Genomic DNA, 21424 nt, shown 5'->3' on the forward strand with positions numbered 1-21424 from the left:
CACCTGACTCCAGTGAGGGATAGCAGGGGAGGTTGCAACTGGAGCCATCGGGAGGCAGTAAGAAGATACGATGTTAAGTAATAAGGGGCTCCTCTATCTTACATCTTCCTACATCCTGCCGCAGGTCGCTTTCCTGCCACAGTGTTTTCCCTCCCACCCTGTATGGTGTCACTTTCACCAGCTCACACTCCCCTCCCACTTACCAATGGGTAATGCACACCATGATTTATGTCACCTCTCCAATCTGGCTCAGGATCTCTGAGGTACAAGCACTAGATGCAGTCTACAAAAGGTAAGGATTAATGTTTTATTGGCAATTACAGGAGGTAAGAAGCTTGGCTCAGAATGCAATTTTTTCCTTCTAAAGCCCTGTAGGACGTGGGAAGCACATTGCCACAGGCTGGGCTTGCCCTGTGCACTGACGTATGTCCTCACTGCTCGGTGAAAGGGCAGGTCCAATTAGGTGTCTTGTATTATTAACGTTCTGCTTTTTCATGTGCTCATCACATATCCTATTCTTATTCCCTGTTTTCTCCAGCTTGTGTAATTCACTAATATCTATAGAGATCTTGCTCTACCTGGGAAAGCTTAAGTGCCTGGAAATCTGGCTACGAAAATGTGTTGGCTTTCCTTTTTCAGACCTAAGCAAGGGGTGTAAGGCTGAGAAGTTAAACAGATCAATTTGAGTAGGATCCTCAAGTGAAAAGATGAGAAAGATGAGATATCTGCCCTGCCTGCAGTAATAATTACAATGTATTATTAACAAAACTCAGGTTTCATCATTAACTTGACTCGAATTTCAAGAGCTGATCTCACCCTAATCATCCTCCAAACTGCATTCGGCATTACCCTCTTCACTCAGAGCTGAACCAGTATCAGAAAGGAAGGCTGCTGGTAACTATTGCACTGAAGAAGGCACAGGTAAAAATAAGCTATAAATACCATGATCAAACAGGTGCAAAAAATTACAGACTGATTTTAAGCCTGCTTGGACCCAGGGCAATCTTACTGTTCAGATTTGATCTTACTGGAAAAACTGAACCTATTATTTCAAAGGCAGTTGAGAGAAAAAGGGCTCACTATCTGTGCTGTATAACGGCACAGCGGACTTGATCCTGGATATATAAAGGATTGATTCTCCTCCTCTGAAAGGTGTCAGTAAAGTCACAGCTCCTCTGTTGGATCTTAAAACATGAGAAAGGCCACCTACATGTTTGCTATAATGAAGTAGCCAACTGTCTCAGTCATGACCCAACTGCTGTAACAATAGAACCTTGTTTGATTTTGTTCCTCTACCAAGCTTGTCATCAGAGCAAATAAAATCTTCAAAAGCATTTTCTCAGTCTCTAAGTGTGAGGTGAAAATGCTATTTTAAATTTGGGTTAGTGAGATCTACTGGAGTAAAGTAACTCCAACCAGTTGGACGCAACTGCTTAATAAACACCTCTCTTGTACTAGGGAGCCTAATTGCTTTGCTAGCACCAACAAAGAGCTGCTGGGTCATTAGAGCAAGCTAAAAGAGTTGCTGGTTGTATCTTCACAAGCTGGGAGTATTTGATTGCAAGACTGCTATGGATGTTTGATCCAAAATTCAGCCCCTGATTTCTGATCTGCAAAACTTAAAAGTAAAGAAGTCATCAGGCTGATCTTTCTCTTCATAACTTTCTTCACAGCAGGCTGAATCACATTTCAGGAGAACAATTTATTTTTCTCCTTGATCTGTTCAAGGATGCCAAACAGCTAATTTTAAGATAGGACATGGACTCGCATATTGTATATAAACCTGCTTAGTAAAAAAAGTAGCAAGGAGAGAACTGATACGAACCGAACAGGTCTGTTTCAAATGACATCTGGAAGATGCAATCCTGCAGCCTGATTGCACCATGGCTTTGTAAGAAAGTGCAAAGGGCAGAGGAGGGCCAGGAAAAGGCTAACAGAGGAAAGGCCACAGCAAGGTCAAGTGCAGCCATGGTTCCTGCTAGCTTCTCAAATCAGGTCTGGAAGGGAGGGGAACAGGCAGGTTGCGGAAGAAGAAGGTTCTGTCTTGTCAAGCTGGGAATGACTTGCTGAATCACACGGCCAGGGACGGTGGCAGCACTTCTCGCTGAGATGTCCCAGGGCTCCCTTTGCCGGTTCCACCGGCTTCCAGGGCAGAGCCTGGCACTCCTTCTGGAGTGCGCCCCAGTCTGCTGCGCATGGGTTGGTCTTCCCTTCCCTTTCTTCTTTGATTGTACAATTTGGATAAAACATCACCTTGCTTTATATTCAAAAATGTGTGTATTTCTGTTCCTTTTGTTTCACAACCACCTTTGGACTGAACAAATTCCGAATGAAAAACATAAATCTAATTTCACGCACATACCTACCTCAGTAAGCCTATGAAGAGAAGCTTATTCCCTTAAACTCCCCACATGAACACAACCACGTCTGTGCTCAGACACGTCTCCAGAAAGAGGCCTCTTTGCCTGAATGTTTGCCAATGAATATCTGGCAGTCAGAGGGACACCACACTACTCAAGCGCATCTAGGTGTCTTCCAGTCCTCAATAACCAAATAACCATAGAAAAGGTTATTTACACCAATACATACAAGTCATTGCTTTGGCAGCTCATAAAATACAACATCCATTCAAAAACCAGATCTTTCCACTGACATGAAAAATTAAAGATGCAAAGAGGAGTAACATTTTTCTTTCCTCTTTATGCCGCCTGAATCAGCTTGTGGGAAAGTTAATAGAAACATTCCACCAGTGAAATGGAAAGTGGATCAAAGCAGTATAACATAATCCTTCAAGGTAGTTGAGAACTCCACATGGGATACTCTCAGGAAACCCTCTCAAATACAGTGCCACCAAATTCTCTGAGGGTTAGGGAAAGTCAGTTCATTGCATGGCCAGGCCCATGCTCTGCTTTTCACCCAAGACTCTCATCAGTACTTGAAACCAAAACCTACTTTTCTGACAGGTCACAAATTAAATAACTACAGCTGGTTTCCAGGATCTCTTTCCTTCTGCTACCAATCGGACATAGAAATAATAAAATTAGTAGAACTGTAAATTATTTTTAGGTTCTGTTTAAATTTGCAAAGCTGTCATGGCATATTTCTTCTCAGGCATTAAAAGAAGAGCACATTTGTAACTACAGGTCTCCGTTGTTAAAATGCTGCTAGTTACAGGATTTTCATCTATATTAAACCCTTAGCTTTGCTTCTACTGCTCGAACAGCCCAGGTAATAGCAGCAATGGCAAACAACAAGGAAAAACTTATAGGAGCATGAATATAAATGGGACAGCATTGTTCAGGGATATTTTAAGTCCCGCTAGTGTTGATCCACGCATGAGCAGGTTTGGATTTATAGCAAATGAAATAGGAAGCACGTGGCTACACTACAGAAAGTGTCCATCTCAGACAGTGTCCATATTGCCTGAAAATCAAGGTCACACAGTTGAATTTCCCACCATCCCAATACTTTCTGTTTCATCCTTGGCTTTCTTCTTCTTTCTCTCCCTACAGTGAACTGCGCTAGTCTAAGACTATTCTTCTGTGATTTGCAGCAGAAGTAGATACAGAAGGAACTGTGGACAAGGACTGACGACATCTAGCCCAGAAGAGATTTAGCCTTTGTCCTCCCTGAGAAATGGATACATTGCCAGCTTGAGTGAACTCTTTATCCTAGTTTTAACTGGAGAGAAGGTGAAATCAGATGAACCTACCTCTTGCTTAAAAACTACTCTTTCCTCAGTATCCCTCTGTTTTCCAGAAAAATATTCTTCTCCCTGTTGGTGACCATATATGCAGGCACAGGATCCAAACTCTTTTCCACTGTGTCCTCAACATCTGCACGTTGTCTACCTATTGAGAGCTTCCAATAAAAGCTTCCTTTAATAGAGTTGTCCTGACTCACAGGTGTGGGGGGAGGGAAGCTGACCTCCTGCAGCATCAAGAGCCTCTGACGCATTTTGGGAGGCTGTGGTTTCAGGTCTGACAGAATTCAGCCTTGTTTTGCACTAAGCTCAAAAACTTCAGCTTCCAAAATACTACCCTATAGCGCCGTGGCAGTTTGAAGCTCGATTTTTTTTAAGCTGGTCAACGTAGCAATAGTCAGGACTTTAGCAAAGCAGCAGCGCTCAAAAGCAGGCGACAGTTTCTCAGAAACACAGCCACCCAGGCTCCTGGCTAGCTCCACCCCTCGTCCGCCCACTCCCAGTTTCAGACATTTCGCATTCCAAAACTGGAAGTGTCTATGCAACGTAAGGTCACAGTATTGCACAAGGCACTCAGCTCCTTCTAAGAGCTACCGCGTCTTCAAAAGTACATCAAGTATAACAGCAAGAGAGTTGTTTACAGTGAATTTCTATCTGAGTGGGAGTATTTTCTCCAAGAGTCTTATAACAAGGACATGAAGTGTATGACTCTTCCCTACATTGGGTAAAACTCTTGCAAGATGGCATTTATTTAATACTTCCGCATCAGCATTCCTTCCCCTTTAAGCTGCCTTTTTAAAAATTAAGAATTAATTTTTATACTTCCCCTAAGTATTTCGGTGCTAGATAATTATAGGACACACTAAACAGAACAAATGTTGCATGCCTGAAATATAGAACTACTGAGGCCATTTGCAGCTCTTGCAGCGCAACTGTGAAACACAACTGATTGGTACCTATGTGAATTATATGAATTTTCTTTTTTTAATAAAATGTCTAAATAATTTTTATGATTACTCCTTCACTTAGTCTTTAAATTCCAATGCCAGTTTCAATTGTAATGGAAGGAAACTATCTTTCAGTATAAACTGAAAGGAAGACAAGCTTTAATTTTTTTCTGCAAAGGACAGGTGGAAATGGGTGCTGGAACATGACGTTATTTTTGAGACTGTGTTCTGTTTTTCACTTACAACTAAATCTCAGCTGTTAGCATAGAAAGTGTATTTGGCTTTCCCTTGAATGCAGATGAGTTATACTGGTATCCCCTAAGGACAATTTTTGATGTATTTAAATACAGGATAAATGACCCATCCGTATGTGAGATCCATTAGTTTCTTTCATATGCTTTTATGGGAAAGAACTTGAGATAAAAGAAGGCCTTTTTTATCTACAAATCAATACTGATAGAAGTTAAGAAGAGCTACATTTGCTCCTTAATACTATTCTAAACAAAATTTTAAATGGGCTCCTTTTCAACAGGAAAGAAAAAAATTACTGTGCAATATATTTTTCTTTCTAATCTGTTTTCTGCCTCATGTGCCACCACACAATAGGAAGAGAGCACCATAGAGTGCAGATAAGAAAGCATAAAGTTATCTTTATATATATTTTCAACAGAGTACGATACCTCATTTTTGAGAGAGAGCATCTGTTTTTCCACACCTAAGTACTGTTTTTAAAGGACATCAATACACTACTACAGAGTTAGCTCTTACTTGCAAAAACTGTATCCCTTAATTAGCCATTCAATTAAATAAGTACTCCAAATTTTCCTCATTTTCTCCATCCACCTATTGACTCTTTACAATTCCTACACCTTTGGTGAAAAAAAATACAGGCTCTAGTCAATAAAACTTCGCATAGACAATTGTTTGCTTTCACCCTGCCCAATGCATTAGAGTCCTGAAAACCTTTCTGAAGCTTCTTTAGTCCCACCACTAATTGATCTCTTCTGGAGAGACTCCTGGACTTCAGATTTGGTCCTTCCTTCTAAGGACAGAGTGAAAACCACATCACCTGTTTCTGAGGACTGTATTTTAAAAACAACAGTAGACAAGGCTTAATGGGCATCAGGGCAGTTCATCCCCAAAGATGTAAATGTGCCTGATGAGCATATTCTCCCCAAATAAACTTACCTCCTCTCTGGGGTTTTCTTAAGTTCTGCTCTCCTGCTTCACGCTACCAACCTATTTCCATCACTGAACCTATTGTGAAAAATAACCTTCAGTCCCGTAGGTAGGGTTTTCAAAGAGTCTAGATCATGCTGAGATACCCTGTAGAGAAATGTACTAAGTATTTATGCAAGTAAATAATGGTTTTAGTGGTAGTTAAATGAGACTGGCCTATCAGATCTCCTGTTTTTCCCCATTTGGCTACAACAGAATTATACAGGATAATTCAGGACAAACATTTATCTATTACACTTCCTACAGTGCTATTGAACCTTATAGAGGCTCCTAAAAAATTCAAACATAAAGAACTCAATGAATTACTGTACAGTAATAAATGTGCGTATTTAAAACAGAACAAAATAACTATGCCTTGGTATTTTCATCTAAGCACACCTCACTGCACCTATGGAAATACATTTCCTATTTAGACCACACAAACTATATGCTCTTTTTTTCCAGTACTGAAAAATCTCATTCAAATTATTGCATGAGAGAAGTAGAAAGTTCTCTACTGAAAATGTGCACAGATTGAGGACTGGAAGACATTGATTTATTTCTAGTGGGTAAAACCATACCTTGCATGCAAGTATCAGCAGAATCTGAACTAAGCTATGCAGAATTACTTCCAAAGGGACAGACAAAAAGATATGATAATCACTAGAAAAACAAGCTGGAATCTCAGTGCCCTTCCTCTTTCAATTAAGATCTTTTGTCTTTATCTTCACTACCATTCAGGCAGCTAAACAGCTCGAGAAACCAAACAGCGAGGGACTGGGAGAGCTATACAGCACCCTCTGGTGAGAACTGAGCCCTTCTCTTGGCTAAGGCTCTCTCTCAGAAAGCAGTTTTGATTTTAAAGGCAACTGAAGGTTGTTATTCCCTTCCTCCCAGAAGGGAGAAGGTTCCAGCACTCAACGTTCAGAAATCTGAATCAGGATATCCAATTACAATTATGATGGCAGAAACAAAGTAGTGACAGAGGCAGCGAGAAAGGGAAATGGAAAGAATCATGTGAAAGGAGCAAAAAGAAATAAACAAGGACTTTTGCACTTACCTATTTCATTAGACATACTGGCACCTCACTCTATTGTATGCAAGGGTAGCCTATGATTTTCATTACAAGTCATTCATTTGGAAGATATAACATGGTTTTGAATCAACAACCCTTCGTCCCACAGCAGAGATAGTTAAAATGGAACTAATGTTTTAAAACCATTTAGCTCCTGTTTGGTTTCTGAGCAAGTGAAAGGTTAGGCTGTAGCATTTAACCACAACTCCAGTGACTTTCTGAGAAGCACAAAGAGACTGCCTGAAGGAAAGTCAGACATCTGCCAAGCTACTTCCTGTGCGCATGAGGTGAGGAACTCTGCACCAGCCTTCGGCCTCGTGTAGAAAGCTTCCCACAGTGCAACGGCGCTCATGCAGCATGTTCTCTGGTCCCCCCCCATCTCCTTCCGGGCATAGGCTTCCCTTGGGGGCAGTAGGGAACGGTGCTGTGTGCATGCCACCAACTATGATCATCAAATCTCCCAGATGGTCAGAACACAATATAGTGAAAGGTTTTGTACTTTAAGTAGAATCGGTTGCATGTCTAAACGAGAACAGGATGTAAAACCAGTGAGAGACAGCCAGAACAAAGTTAATGAAAGTCTAGAGAAATAGTGCCATAAGGCACTGGTGAACTATCCAAACTATTACTTTAAAGAGTAAAAGTAGTATTTGTGATATATGCCTACCTGGTTTTCTTAATATTCATCCATACAAGGTCACCATGTGATGTTTTGTGATTCAATGAACACCCTAATGTCAGCAGCATTCATCTCCCTTCCCATATGCTCAGCACTAGGTATTGAGTTGTCTCCACTAATGTCCCAGCTATTATTCTAGCTATACTCTGTAGGCACAGTTAAGGAGTCCTCCAAGCACTTTGATCACGTGACCTTAGCCAAATTTACTATCACTTAAATGCACTTACTTCTCATTCCACACTAATCTCCAAAGAGTAATCAAAGAGTTTTACAAGCATTGTAGAGTTTTTACATAACCAGTAAAAAATATACAAAAATTTGGAAAACTGAGTTGGAATAGCAGCTACGTGCTCACAGACAGCATATGCTCCTCTATTTTCCAAGTGGTGGTGGCTTGTATTTTAGAGTGTTTCACTTCAACCACATTCTGCTGGTAATTTAGGATAAGACATTTTCCCCCAGGGAGACTACAATACCGAACGAAACATGTAGGCCAGTCATAGGAACCTTTCAAGCACCAAGTTTTGGTACTGCCATTTGCCACGAGACACGAGGGAATAACAGGCAGATGCAGCTTAGTGACAGCTGAAAACATTTTAGCTCAGTGCAGCTTCTTCAGGATTAAAGTGACCTAAAAGTAGTCTTTCATTTGGGGATTTCCATGGGAAAAAAAGAAATAAATAAAAATAAGCACTATTGAAATTTTCCAGTGGAAAATTTGTTCTTGTGGAAATTCTGCTTTCAATTGATAAATTGCTTTTATGGGACATTCCTAAGCAGCTTTAGGCATAGCCCTCATGCTGAGAAGTTTAAAAGCAGTTCATAACTGACTTAGTGCCCTCAGAATTCCCTCATCAGATAAACTGCAAGGACCAGAGTGCTAATCTTTCACTTACTCACACGTGTATTGTGAAACACGCAAGCTGGGGGAACAACGGTATATTGACTGCAGTGACAGTACTCGTGTGGTTACAGATGAGAATGTGCAGCAGTGCTTGAAGGATTAATCTGTTAATGTTCCAAATCATGATTAATTACAAGCTCTTATAAATAAGCTGTCCCTCATGCTCTGATACTGGTAAAGCTGTCATGGACTTCAGCAAATTTTTTACCTGCATTAGGAGTTACAGGCTTGGAAGAGTCTTAAATGAGGCTGCTCACAGTAGGCTGCATGACAGGTAGAGAGCACAGGCCTGACTTTTATGTGATCATGTGAATAGACATAAATGATAGGTGCAACTCCATTGTTATTAATTGTTTTATGCTGGCTTAATCAGTCAGTGAGAACTACGAACTCCAGAGCTAACATTACGGAGTAAGATAAACATTTTTAATGAGCTTCCTAAGGGTCTTCTGAATTTGCAGTAGGAACACTGAGTAAGTGTCTCCTTTACAGACCAATATCAGAAAAGCATAAACCATTCATTATAATGTATTTTCTTTCTATCAACCACTTTAGCATGAATCATCACACTGTGCAAACAGGCTAGAAATCATACTTATGGCAGGGCTCAAAGTATCTTGGAAAGTCAGTGGAAGGAAAAACCTATTAGAGTAGGCAGAGTTGCGCAACCCCTCCTAGTCCAGAAAGCAGTACTGAGCACCCAAGTCACTCACCTAAACATTTACAGTGATTTACAGTAATTTTGTACCAGCCCTGCTAACAGTGCACTTTTAACACAAAATAAAATACAGATTCCAGTGAGCAAAAAAGCGAATCCTACTGACAATCTGGGACTGATTTTCCTGATTTACTCCCAATAGTCTAACTTGCCTCTTTCCCAGCTGCCGTCTTTCCCATGCAGGTTACGCACTAGCAGGACAGAGGCAGCATCCCGCCAGCGGGGCAGAGCAGGAGGAGCCCAAGCACAGCTGGGCTGTGGCAGGAGCGGGACCACAGGGTGTCATGGAGCAGCCCCTGTGCAGCTGGCCAGCCACCAGCCGCTGCCAGCCACGATGTGGGAAGGAGCGCACCCAGGCCACCGTTCAGCTGCTGCAGTGACCCTGAGCTATGCCGGTTTGTGATGCGAATGCACCCTCTGGCCTCGCTCAGATTTCTGAACCGCATGCCTTCTTAGCGATTTGCAGCGGTCTGCACATACGCATGATGTGGAGGTCATGCACGTATATAGCACATGCCCATACTGCATGCGAGGCTGAGACAGACGTTCCTCACCTCCTCCCGTGGCAAAGGCCTCCATCGGTATGCCGGTTACGTCAGGTTTCCTGCTGCTCCACATTTACGGAGTGCAGCAACCGCACATGCTCAACAAGGCATGCTGCCCAGCTGTAAATATCATACACGCTAAAATCTAATTACAAGCAACGTGAATTTCAGAGATCAGTTCAAAAAATCCTATGTCTTCCCTAAAAGGAGTTATTCTTTTGGGACATCATAGTAATAAGATACAATCACAATGAAAATCTTACTGATACATCCTTCTTTATTAAGTGACATGAAGGGAATTTATCTTCAGCAGTAGATACTCAGAGGAATGCCCCACATGCTAGGTAGCGTCACCCCATGTAATAAGACCAAGTTGTCTTCTCCAGTATGTAGTAGAGATAGCTCTCCTCTACTAAAACACGTGTGATAAAAGGGCCGAGGCTCGTCTCTGTACTCTTTGCATACCTGTTACTATCTCACAGCTGCTCTCATGTCTACAATTTCCTGTGCAGTACAAACTGCATACCACTTCCCCTACAGAAAAAAAAGCCTTGCTTGTTCTTAATTGACGATGGAAATACTGTCATATTTTCCACTAGCCAAGCTTGAAACCATTACTGAACGAACCTTCATTAATTTTTCCACAACATTTTGCAGAAATGTCAGGAAACAGCTGCACCAGAAATGATTAACTGTCCTTATCACTAGGGCTTCATTGGCCAACTTTAAATTATATAGTTTTACTTCTTTCAAACCTCTACGTTCAATGATGTTGTTATTCTTTAGCTGAATATCCCAATACACTACTTTTTCTTCGATAATATCCGATTACACAGATTTAGTGGTGCGCAGACATTTTATGATCAGTGGAAGAACTTGTACAGTTTGGAACTGCATACTTCTAGGAAAAGATTGCTTCCTGCAGATTGCTCAGCTGTGTCTTTCTTGGATCAAATTCAATGAAATTCACAACTTGAAGTCAAATTATATTTGCCAGTCAGACAGAATTCATTACATAGACATAAACTCTTCTTGCTGCATGTTCTTAGTCTTCTCTTTTCCTCTTTTCTTTTCCCCTTTTCTCTCCATACACTTTCTCTCTCACCTCTTTTTTGAGCCATACCATGTGTCAAAACTTACCAAACAATGTGTTGCATATTTTCTGGCAAAAACAAGTGGAATAGTATACTTCATAATTCCAAACATGCAACCACTGAGATGCTGGAAGGCTTGGTACAAAACAGTGCAGCCATCTGGAGATAACTGCTAACATGGATCTGAGATTCTCAACTGGCTAAAACTTTGCAATCTCAAAACTTTTTAGTAAAGCGCCAGTGAGCAAGAGAATCCTACAACCCAGATTTGCAAAGTGCAATGGATATTATGTAATTTTTCAAAGATGTAAGTTCTTCAAATTTCTGATAAGAACACTGCAACAAAAACCAAGGTTCACAGGATTACTTTTAAAGAGCTACATAATACTATAGTTTCTTTCTTATAGTTGAAATATTTAATTTAACATTACTACATTGTGACATGTTACAACAATTCTACATATATGTCTCTGGTAGATTTAAAATTGCAACTGCTCACTCTATGTCTGCCTCGAAGCTGTGAGCCTTGAATGCATAACTTTAGGATCTTTACACAGGGAGTTAATATATATGCTAATAGGTACAGACATGTACTAGAAGTTACGCAAAAAAAATTCTATCCGGCGTGGTTACATGTTAATAGCTTTATCACCACCTATCACTAATCAAATAAAAGGTAGGTTATTTGCAGAAATGACATAGCTACATAAATTGACAGATTTATCTAGGAACTATAGAGGAAGAATCCTTCACACTGCCTGTAACTCAGAATGATCTGCCTTTCTTGTTTTTTAAATCAGTCCCTTCCACAGCACTACGCGTTGCGGCCCGTGATGCACAAGCAGCTCTCTTCACAAGGAGCCCGACGCTGATGACCTCACCCTGGGCTAGGTGAAGTCGTGAACATTGTCATTGTCTTCCATAGGTATAAAAGTATCAGAATCTGCCTCTTCACTTCTAACACAGGCCAATTCACTACTTAATTGGCACAGTGTTGGCGGCAAAAAAAAAGATCTGCTTTTAAATTACTAAACCAAGATATTTGCTTAGATAGCAGAAATTGCAGTATGCTACATTCTAATTCAAATATGTATGAATATATATGAATTCTACTTACAATATATGAAATACTGCCAAAAGTATGCATTTTTTTTAAGGATTAGATTTTAAAATATGCAACGCTGAATTTCTCCCTCACAATGTCCTTATCTGTCTCTGTTGTAGTTTGAAAGCACTAGCTCACAGTGCCAGAGGATTTCAAGGACAGCATCCATCGAGTATTTGGCATATTAATGCACTGCCAGCTATCGTAGAGCTGCATGTGGCTGCACGGTGAAAGCATGAAACGCATATTGTGTATACATAAAATTGAAGCTGCTAGATTCATTAAACAAGTCTCGACTTTTTTTCAGTCTCTGAAATAAACAGAACAAGACCATAAAGAAAAATTGCACGTGAAACGCACACTGTTGCAAGCAGCGCAATGGTATGGCTTCTTACCACCGCTAGGAAGCAATGTGTTATACATGAAATATGTGAAAGGCACAAACCTTTCCCTTCAGCTCTCTTTCAGTGCCCTTAGCTCGTGTGACGCGCGCGGCGGCATCGGGCGTCCCGGCGAGCACGGCTCCCTGCTTCCGCCCTAGAGCAGGTGCAGCACAGGAAGCGTCAGGGCCGGCTGCCCTCGCCTCCCCTCCACGCACACGCTCCCGCGTGGAGCAGCGCACACTGCTCGCCCGGGTGCCCAGCCTCCCCGTTGGGACCAACAACTTGCCTCAACTGTGATGAGCGATTCAGCCGTGCCAGTGACAGCGCGGTTTTATGTCAGGAGATCTCTCCCTGTCCAGAGACACGGTGCCCATTTCTGCCTCCTCCTCATGTTTTCAAAGACTATTATTCCTCCTACCCTAGACTGTCAGAAAACTAGCAAAGACATTTGTTGTCCTGCTACCCTGCTCAGCCACCTTCTGGAGAGATGGAAGAAGAAACGTGCTTGTCTCTCTCTGACTAATAACGGGACGAGAAATGAGTGCTCTTGCTTCTCCCTAGGTCTGCACATTTTGAGCTCAAACCACCGCGAAGACACTGGAGCACAGCCTTCTTGTGTTCACACCAGCAGCAATGAGGAGCAGCAGCATCTAGCAGCAATCGCCTAACAAAAAGAGAGACCTTGAACTTGCTTCACCCTTTGCACAGTCATTTATATTTGGGCAAAGGGGATACCAGCTCCTTCAGAGCTATGGTAGTGGCATTTTAGACTCGCTCGGCATTCACTTTACCCAGGTATAAATAGCAAAAGGTTTCAGGCAGTAGAGAATCAGGACCAGTATCTTCAAAGGGTTCTCAGCCAAAATAAAGCAGCTAGGCCTCCGCACCGCAACTTGTGCAACCTCTCTCTGCTGCAAGACTCATCCCCTGCAGGGCATCTGGGGCTGCTGGTTTGGCAGCATTGTATGCTCCTGTCTTCAGGGAAAACTTGACTTCCTATTGCCCCACATCTAGCACTGGAATCACACTGCAAGCTTTCACCTGTAAAGCAGGCAATATAGGGTTCAGTTTGTTAATGGGAGGCTTTTTTTAGCTCACACAGCATTTTTGCTGCCTTACCAGTATTAAGCGCTTGCTTTAATATCCTCAGCACACAAGGTAGCAGTACCATAGTATCACAGCTCCAATAACATTGCTCTGAACTGCGTTAATTGAGAGCATCTATTCTGAAATTCAATTGTTCCAAGCAAAAAAGTAAAGCATGCCATTACTAGGCTGACACATTATCAGGGAGAGTTCTCCGCATATAAGAGAGCAATACAGCAATATGGGCCCAATTCACAGAAGTATCATTAGGTTACACACTAATGAAACCTGAAAAATTTATGCTAAAACCCCATTTCAGAGGATGGCTGCCATGCTCTTGCGTACCAAAGTTCTCAGTTTTCCACTTAAATCCTGCCTCGTGACTCAGGACATGGCGAGGTTTTTGTACTTCAGAAGTTTTCCATTACTCCCGCTTATAAATTTCACAAGCTGTTAATGCTTCCCAAAGTGGGAACATAGCTCAGGGGTGCATGAGGACAGTTTGTTTTCCTGCTGAACTTTCAACATAAATTCAGCAGGACTTCTGGCGGAGATGATGCGTTGTTTTTTGCCAACAAGTTCCTTGGTAACATCCCTGCTGACAACCATCAATTTGCACCCCTCTCACCCAGTTCTGATCCCAGGTGGCACAGAAAGATCTCTTTTAGCTCTAAGAGACTGCAGAGAAGAAACAGTGCAATGCAGACAGAGAGAACCGTGACTGCATGGGTATGGAGAGGGATCTATAAGAAGAGCTATCCCATATAGCACAACCCTGGACTGCCAAATATTTGGGATCGGTTCCAGGTTTGAGCAAAGGTTCAAGCGACAGCCCATCTTAATTTAACTCTTTCCATTCCTTCCTTCAACTCATATATAGGATGAAACATAGGTCCAATCCCCCATTTATGCAATTTATCCAGTCCCACAATTTTGAAAAATCTGCCAGTTTATCTCCAAATATGTTGTACCTCTTCTTTGAACATCTTCCCCTAGGGTCATGCTATTACATATGAGTCTCTGGTTTCTTCCTTATGTGCTTAGCCCTGATGGTTGCAGATAAATATTGAGATACTCAAACACAGCAGGCCAGTGGGAAGGATCCAATATTTTCTCAACTTTTCACTATTTTAAGACAATTTAACGAAATTCTGAGGGCTGACATAATCCTCTGGACATGAAGGATGCCAGTATTGAGAAGATTACAGAATTGCAGCTTCTCAGCATCTCAGGTCTCTTAGAGCAACAAAAGTGACTCTGTCTGTACTGCATGCAGGCAGTTTTTCAGACAAACTCAACGTGAAGCCTGTCCAACCTGTGACTACCATTCCAAATAAATACAGAGCTGCAATGAGAAGATGCAAACAGACCTCTTCTTGACAAGATAAAGTGGCCCTCAGATGCCAGTTAGCAGAGCTAAACTGCTACTGGGTGTTCACTAATTTTAAACTAGCTTAGGTACCGAGACACTATACTACAGCGTCATTACTTTTGGAACTGCAGTTCATATGTTCCCAAGTATTCAAGAGCCACAGGAAAAAATACACCTTGATCTTCAACAAATACCATCAGCAGTACATTTGACATGGCAAGACAAATTGAACAAAACTGTTTCCAGATAACAAAACCTCACCCACCACTTTTTTTTCTGTTTCTTATAAGCACATTTGTCTACTTATTTGTTGCAAAAAGCATGCTCCCTGCATGCTTCATGCAAGAATCATACAGGGACAGGAAAGAGGCCATCCAAATATGTGTGCCAAGCAAAGACAGCACTTCCAAATCCACAAAAGCATAACCTGTCCAAAAAGAGAAGAACCTACTTCAGCAAGAGATGAGTTCACTTGCAACAAAAGTAGCTAGTATTTACAATTAGTTAGTATATAAATGTGAGTGAGTTCCACTTGAAGCCTTCTGAGAATGAAACAAAATTCACCCAGGCCTGCTACCTCAGTTCATTCAAAACACTTTCTTTTCTTCCCCTACCTGGCTGCTGATGTCAAAGGTGCAAGTGAATAATGGTTCCAGTCAAGGCAATTTGGTTCACTACTCCAGTGAATGTGGCTGTTCACACTCTCTTCCACCTATTTGAAACACAAATATGAAAGATAAATTTAAGAACTGTGGTCAAGTCAGCCTGCTTTTGCTTTGTAACTTAACTGACATTATTGCACTGGCTACATAAATACACGCAAGAAATTCAGCGATTCAGTCACAATCTTTCTTGCTATTTTTCTCTCAAAGAAGTAAAGTGGCACAAGCAGTCAGTATCTCTCCTTGAATTTAAAACTTGCAGTGGGCTGAACAGTCATGTAAAATAAAAGTATGCCGAGGTGAAGACAACAGACATATAAGACTAAAAGGTACATACAGTGACGTCTTTTCCAGTTTGCCGCCTACAGTGACCAAGTCAGTTTCTACTCTGGCTGTGCTCCATGGCCTCTGTAACTCCGAGAGGCAGGCTGGCTCCTGCCCCCAGCCCAGAGCGCCAGCAGACCCCGCGTGAGCTAATGCCAAAGGCAGAGCTACAGCCTGCCCTATTTACTCCTGCGGGGGGGAGCGCTGGATGCAATGAGGTTACCCTTAATCAGGGCACGCAGGCAATGTGCCAAGAACTGGAGTCATATCTAATTTGCACATAATAGAGCTGACTAAAACGCCTGCCTCGTTAATACAGAGAAAACCCATCTTCAACAATCTTGTAGTGACCACACGCTCAGATGGGCCTGGCTTTTCTGATTTTGTTGAAGATCGGTGTGGAAGACAGACAGCAGGAGCGCTCCACAGACAATCACGGCTTGCATTTTGCCCAGGATCTGCAATATGGCTTGCTTGTGTCCTCGAACCCCAGTATATGAGATCCCACCCCCAGGTTACATGATGGGGACTGGCAACGAGCGTGGGCATCACGCGACAGCCGCGCTGCCGTTGCTCCCACTCCTTGCCCTGCCGTGCCCGGCACAGCTGGGTGGTCACGCTGGGCACTCGGGTCACCAGAACAAGAGAAAACGGCGGCCAGAGAGCTAAAGATGCTGAGGGAGAGGAGTCCATGAGAGGACTCAGATTGAATTAAATCTCCAACTTTGCATGCTGGTTGTACAGATTTGTTCATACAGCCTAACTGCCCTCCCAGAGAACCCAATGACAAATCTCCCACCGTTTCCAATGAGCCTAACGGTTGTCTGTGCTGCATCATACGCAGTGCAAAGTGCCCCTAACGGGGTGGCTGAAGGACAGGATTACCACTCTTAGCAGAACGCAGATGTGACCCAACAGAAACAGAGCACCAAAACCCAAAAGGTAAAACAGGCCTGGAACCAGTTAGTAATAAAAGGCACATGTTTATGCCTTTTTTTTCTGTAAAGTTTGCTATCAGCAACCAAAACAAACCACAGTCGATAATATTTTACTAACTGGCAATGTCAACTGTGGTCTATGCAGGCCTTTAAGTGTATAAAATAACCTATGTTCTGGCTCCGGACCCTGACACTTTATCACATCAATATACAACTTTCTAGGAAATGAATCTGGATGTGCAGCCAGCAGCCACTTTTGAATCTTTGAATAGACAGGGCCCTAGGAGGTTTTAATCTATAGGTGAAACTTCAGCAAGGTTGGAGTCAAGGGCAAAACTCTGTTTTTAGCAGGGCCAGTATCTCACTCTATTTTTACAACTAGCTTGAGAAAAGTTCTAGTCAAAAAGTAAAGCACAGCAATAATGCCATGAGTCCTTACACATGAGTCACGTACTCATGTAATCCTTCAGTAAAACCTACAGGTGCTCTGAGATGTAACAGGCCTTCCCCAGTGTAGGACAGACACCTTCCGGCCCCCAAGCACCTAACCCTGATCCTTCACTCTTTGAGAACAGGCCTAGCTGGCTTTAGTGACGATGGCTACGCTTGCACAAAGTTGTTTTCAATTAACGTGTGTTGTAAATCTGTTTATCTAATCCCCAACCCAAAGACAAGGGGCTTTGCTCTCATTTACACTAAATCCTCTCTAGAGCACCCTGGCAGGAGCAAAGGGGACTTTTGTTAAAGGGGAACAAAGCCTAGTTAATGAAAGATGTCATTTCTGAAAAAAAATAACCGTACTGCTCCTCCAGCTTCAAAAAGAGTAAAATCCCTGACAAACTCTACATTCTGTTTTCATTAATTTCATTTTTACCTCTGAACTGATGGGGAGCCAGTGTCTTCCCCCACACTGTGACTGTCTTCAGCAGAGTTTCTCAAAGGATACTTTAGGGTCTGATCTGAGTGTGAAAGATTCCTCCTGATTTCAGCGAGGCTTGCATCAGTTTCTGGGTCTTTACCTTAAGAAGTTTAATCTATATTTCTAAATTAGGCAAAATATTATCCAAAGCAAGATCTGATTAAGGACAGTAAGATTTACACAGTACTACTATAATTCCTTACTAACTTACTATCTTACAGCAGCACTGGAGCTAGCAAAAAGCCCACGGTCTGAGGAAACAGCCAATCTACAGTCCTTAACAATCCCAGATAATGCATGTGTCATCAAATGGAATTTTACTGCCCAATTAAAACTCCCAGAGGCATTGCTGTGATACTAAAAACAGGAATTTTTGTTTTTATCCCTGCATTAGTAAAAATTTGTGCATTCATTAGTTCTTTGGCAGCAAGAGTAAACAAGGGTTCCTTTAACAATTGCCCAGCAAAGAATCACAGAATCACAGAATCACAGAATGGTTTAGGTTGGAAGGGACCTCTGGAGATCATCCAGTCCAACCTCCCTGCTCATGCATAGAGCATATTGCCCAGGATCACATCCAGACGGGTTTTGAATATCTCCAGCGAAGGAGATTCCACTACCTCTCTGGGCAACCTGTTCCAGTGCTCTGTCACCCTCACAGGAAAGAAGTTTTTCCTCATGTTCAGACAGGGGTCTGTGGTTCAGTTTATGCCCGTTGCCTCTTGTCCTGTCACTGGGCACCATGGAGAAGAGTCTGGCCCCATCCTCTTGATACCTTCCCTTCAGATACTTACACACATTGATCAGATCCCCCCTCAGTCTTCTCTTCTCCAGGCTGAACAGGCCCAGCTTCCTCAGCCTTTCCTCACAGGAGAGATGCTCCAGTCCCTTCATCATCTTTGTAGCCCTTCGCTGGACTTGCTCCAGGCACTCCATATCTCTCTTGTACTGGGAATTCCAAAGCTGGACACAGTACTCCAGGGGGGGCTTCACCAGGGCTGAGGAGAGGGGCAGGATCACCTCCCTCCACCTGCTGGCAGCACTCTGCCTCATGCACCCCAGGAGACCACTGGCCTTCTTGGCCACAAGGACACGTTGCTGGCTCGTGGTCAACTGGTCGTCCACCAGCACTCCCAGGTCCTTCTCTGCAGAGCTGCTTTCCAGCAGGTCAGCCCCCAGCCTGCCCTGGTGCATGGGGTTATTCCTCCCCAGGTGCACGACCCTGCCTTTGCCTTTGCTGAATTTTCCTCTCTGCCCATCCCTCCAGCCTGTCCAGGTGCCTCTGAAGGGCAGCACAGCCCTCTGGGGTATCAGCCACTCCCCCCAGTTTTGTATCATCAGCAAACTTGCTGAGGAGGCACTCTGCCCCTTCATTGATGACTAAGTTAGTTAAACAATAGTGGACCCAGTAGTGACCCCTGGGGGACACCACTAGCCACAGGCCTCCAACTAGACTCTGTGCTGCTGACCACAACCCTCTGAGCTCTGCCACTCAGCCAGTCCTCAATCCACCTCACCGTCTGCTCCTCCAGCCTGCACTTCCTGAGCTTGCCCATGAGGATGCTATGGGAGACAGTGTCCAAAGCCTTGCTGAAATCAAGGTAGACAACATCCACTGCTCTCCCCTCATCTACCCAGCCAGTCAGTCCATCAGAGAAGGCTATCAGATTGGTCAAGCATGATTTCCCCCTGGTGAATCCATGCTGACTACTCCTGATCACCTTCTCGTCCTCCACATGCTCAGAGAGGACATCCAGGATGAGTTGTTCCATCACCTTTCCAGGGATGGAGGTGAGGCTGACTGGTCTGTAGTTTCCTGGCTCCTCCTCCTCCTTGCCCTTTTTGAAGACTGGGGTGACACTGGCTTTCTTCCAGTCCTCAGGCACCTCTCCTGATCTCCAGGACCTTTCAAAGATGATGGAGAGTGGCCTAGCGATAACATCCGCCAGCTCCCTCGACACTCGTGGATGCATCCCATCGGGGCCCATGGATTTATGGATGTCAAGTTTGGACAGAAGATCTCTAACCTGATCCTCCTCAACCAAGGGAGAGTCTTCCTTTCTCCAGACATAGACATAGCAATGCAATGACCATCGCTGATAGTTTTCTAATATTTGGTCATATCTGCTCAAGACTTTTTTAATCTACTGCAGTTGTTTGCCAGCCATGGAGCCTAAGAGTAAACAAGCACATCAGAAGTGAAATGAGAGTATGAGAAGCACAGCACAGCTTATTGTTTGGAAAGCTTTTTTCATTTTTAACTTTGTGTCTCATAAACTCAGCCTTTTACACCGGACCTGGAAACACACAGGCAGAAGTACTGTGATAATGACTATTACCATCTATGTTTGAAAGACTGCTGGATTCTCCCTTGGAAATCTCAGTGATTATTTTATAATCACCTCTCGCGGTAAAATAAAAATGCACCAATGGCATTGGTATCATCTGACTGTAAAGATTAATTCCTTTCATGGATCAACATGAGCAAGGACCTTGTTTTATATTACCTCTTATATATCTCCTACATTGTTACTGTAAGGTCACTTAGTAAGGGGGTAAGAGTGAGATTCCTGTGGACTTCCAAGGTAAATTATACTGGAAATTTCGTATGTGTTTTAATGAGAAACTAAAGTTTGAGGAAAACAACTGGCAAATATTTATTTTGCTGCTAATTATTTTAAGGTTTTGAAACAGCACAGTGAATGGGTGAAATTGCCTCAAGAGTACAAAGGGCAAATAAAAACTTGCCTGTGTTACTCCTGTCTTGCAACCGATACTCTTTCAGCACAGACTGTACCTTAACATGCTTTGGGAAATTACCCAGAGGCTCAGTCTAACCAGGTCTATAGGAAAGACAGATGCCATCTAAATTGCAAGGAGATTCCAGGGTTGCATAGGATAATGTATCAAAGAAAATCAATGCAACACATGCATAAAAATTTGCTCACTTCTGTAGCTTACCACCTGAGGGCTCAAATTCATGGCTGGGTAACGCAAAGTATCGCTGCGGGATGCAGATTTCTCACTTTTTTTCCATGCGTTCAAACCACCCTTCACATATGTGAAACAATTCTCTACTGTGTTATGTTGGGACCATGAACCCAGCCTGTGTGGATTTTCTAATGCCCTCTTTGCAGTCTTTCTCCTTTTCAAATGCGGAAAGTCAAGAGAATTCTGTGAATTATAATCTGTAATGGGAGAAGTAAGAAATCTGAAATTTGCTTGATTGCAGCTATGATGCATTAAGCTTCAGGCATCAATCTCAATCTCAGTACTTTTTCTCTGAATGGGCAATATTTTACAGTTATCACTCTCTAAACAAGGCACAATTTATTAGACACACAATTTGATAGCTACAACAGCTAAGAGTAGAGGCAAATATGTCTTCCTACTAGAGGAAGGTAAAAGCAATGTCATACTTTAAATTGACTTCATATGATCAATGGCAGAACACAGTCATCTGAGAAATGACGTCCACGCCTTGATCAAATACAATCATAGCATATGTAATTGAATTTAGACGAAGTGAAAGACGTTTATTCCCATTACTATACTTGTGTTCTTACTTAGTATGTTTGCACAATTCATCTGTGAATAGATGAACTGAAATACTTACAGTGTCTTTACCTTTGCCCTCCTAATTCCAGGTCATTCGGGCAGCTCTTGATACCGCAAAAATATGTTTAAGCAACAAGCAGGCGGCTGAAATTAACAGGTCAAACCTTGAACTACCTCCAAAGCTGAAGAAATAG

General features: G+C 42.7%; 1 protein-coding gene across 6 annotated transcripts in view; it reads right to left on the bottom strand.

Moving 5' to 3' along the window:
* Window positions 1-21424, bottom strand: part of HIVEP2 (HIVEP zinc finger 2) — a 149190-nt gene that overhangs the window by 40278 nt on the left and 87488 nt on the right. For 5 of the 6 annotated variants that reach the window (XM_068938526.1, XM_068938520.1, XM_068938521.1 and 2 more), the window contains one exon: window positions 15444-15541. The exons of the other annotated variant lie outside the window; for it this stretch is intronic. The gene's annotated coding sequence lies outside the window, so the exon portion shown is untranslated. The remainder of the gene's footprint in view (window positions 1-15443; window positions 15542-21424) is intronic. 6 annotated transcript variants of the gene reach the window in all.

Source organism: Struthio camelus, chromosome 3, assembly GCF_040807025.1.
Source record: "Struthio camelus isolate bStrCam1 chromosome 3, bStrCam1.hap1, whole genome shotgun sequence".
Classification (NCBI taxonomy): domain Eukaryota; kingdom Metazoa; phylum Chordata; class Aves; order Struthioniformes; family Struthionidae; genus Struthio; species Struthio camelus.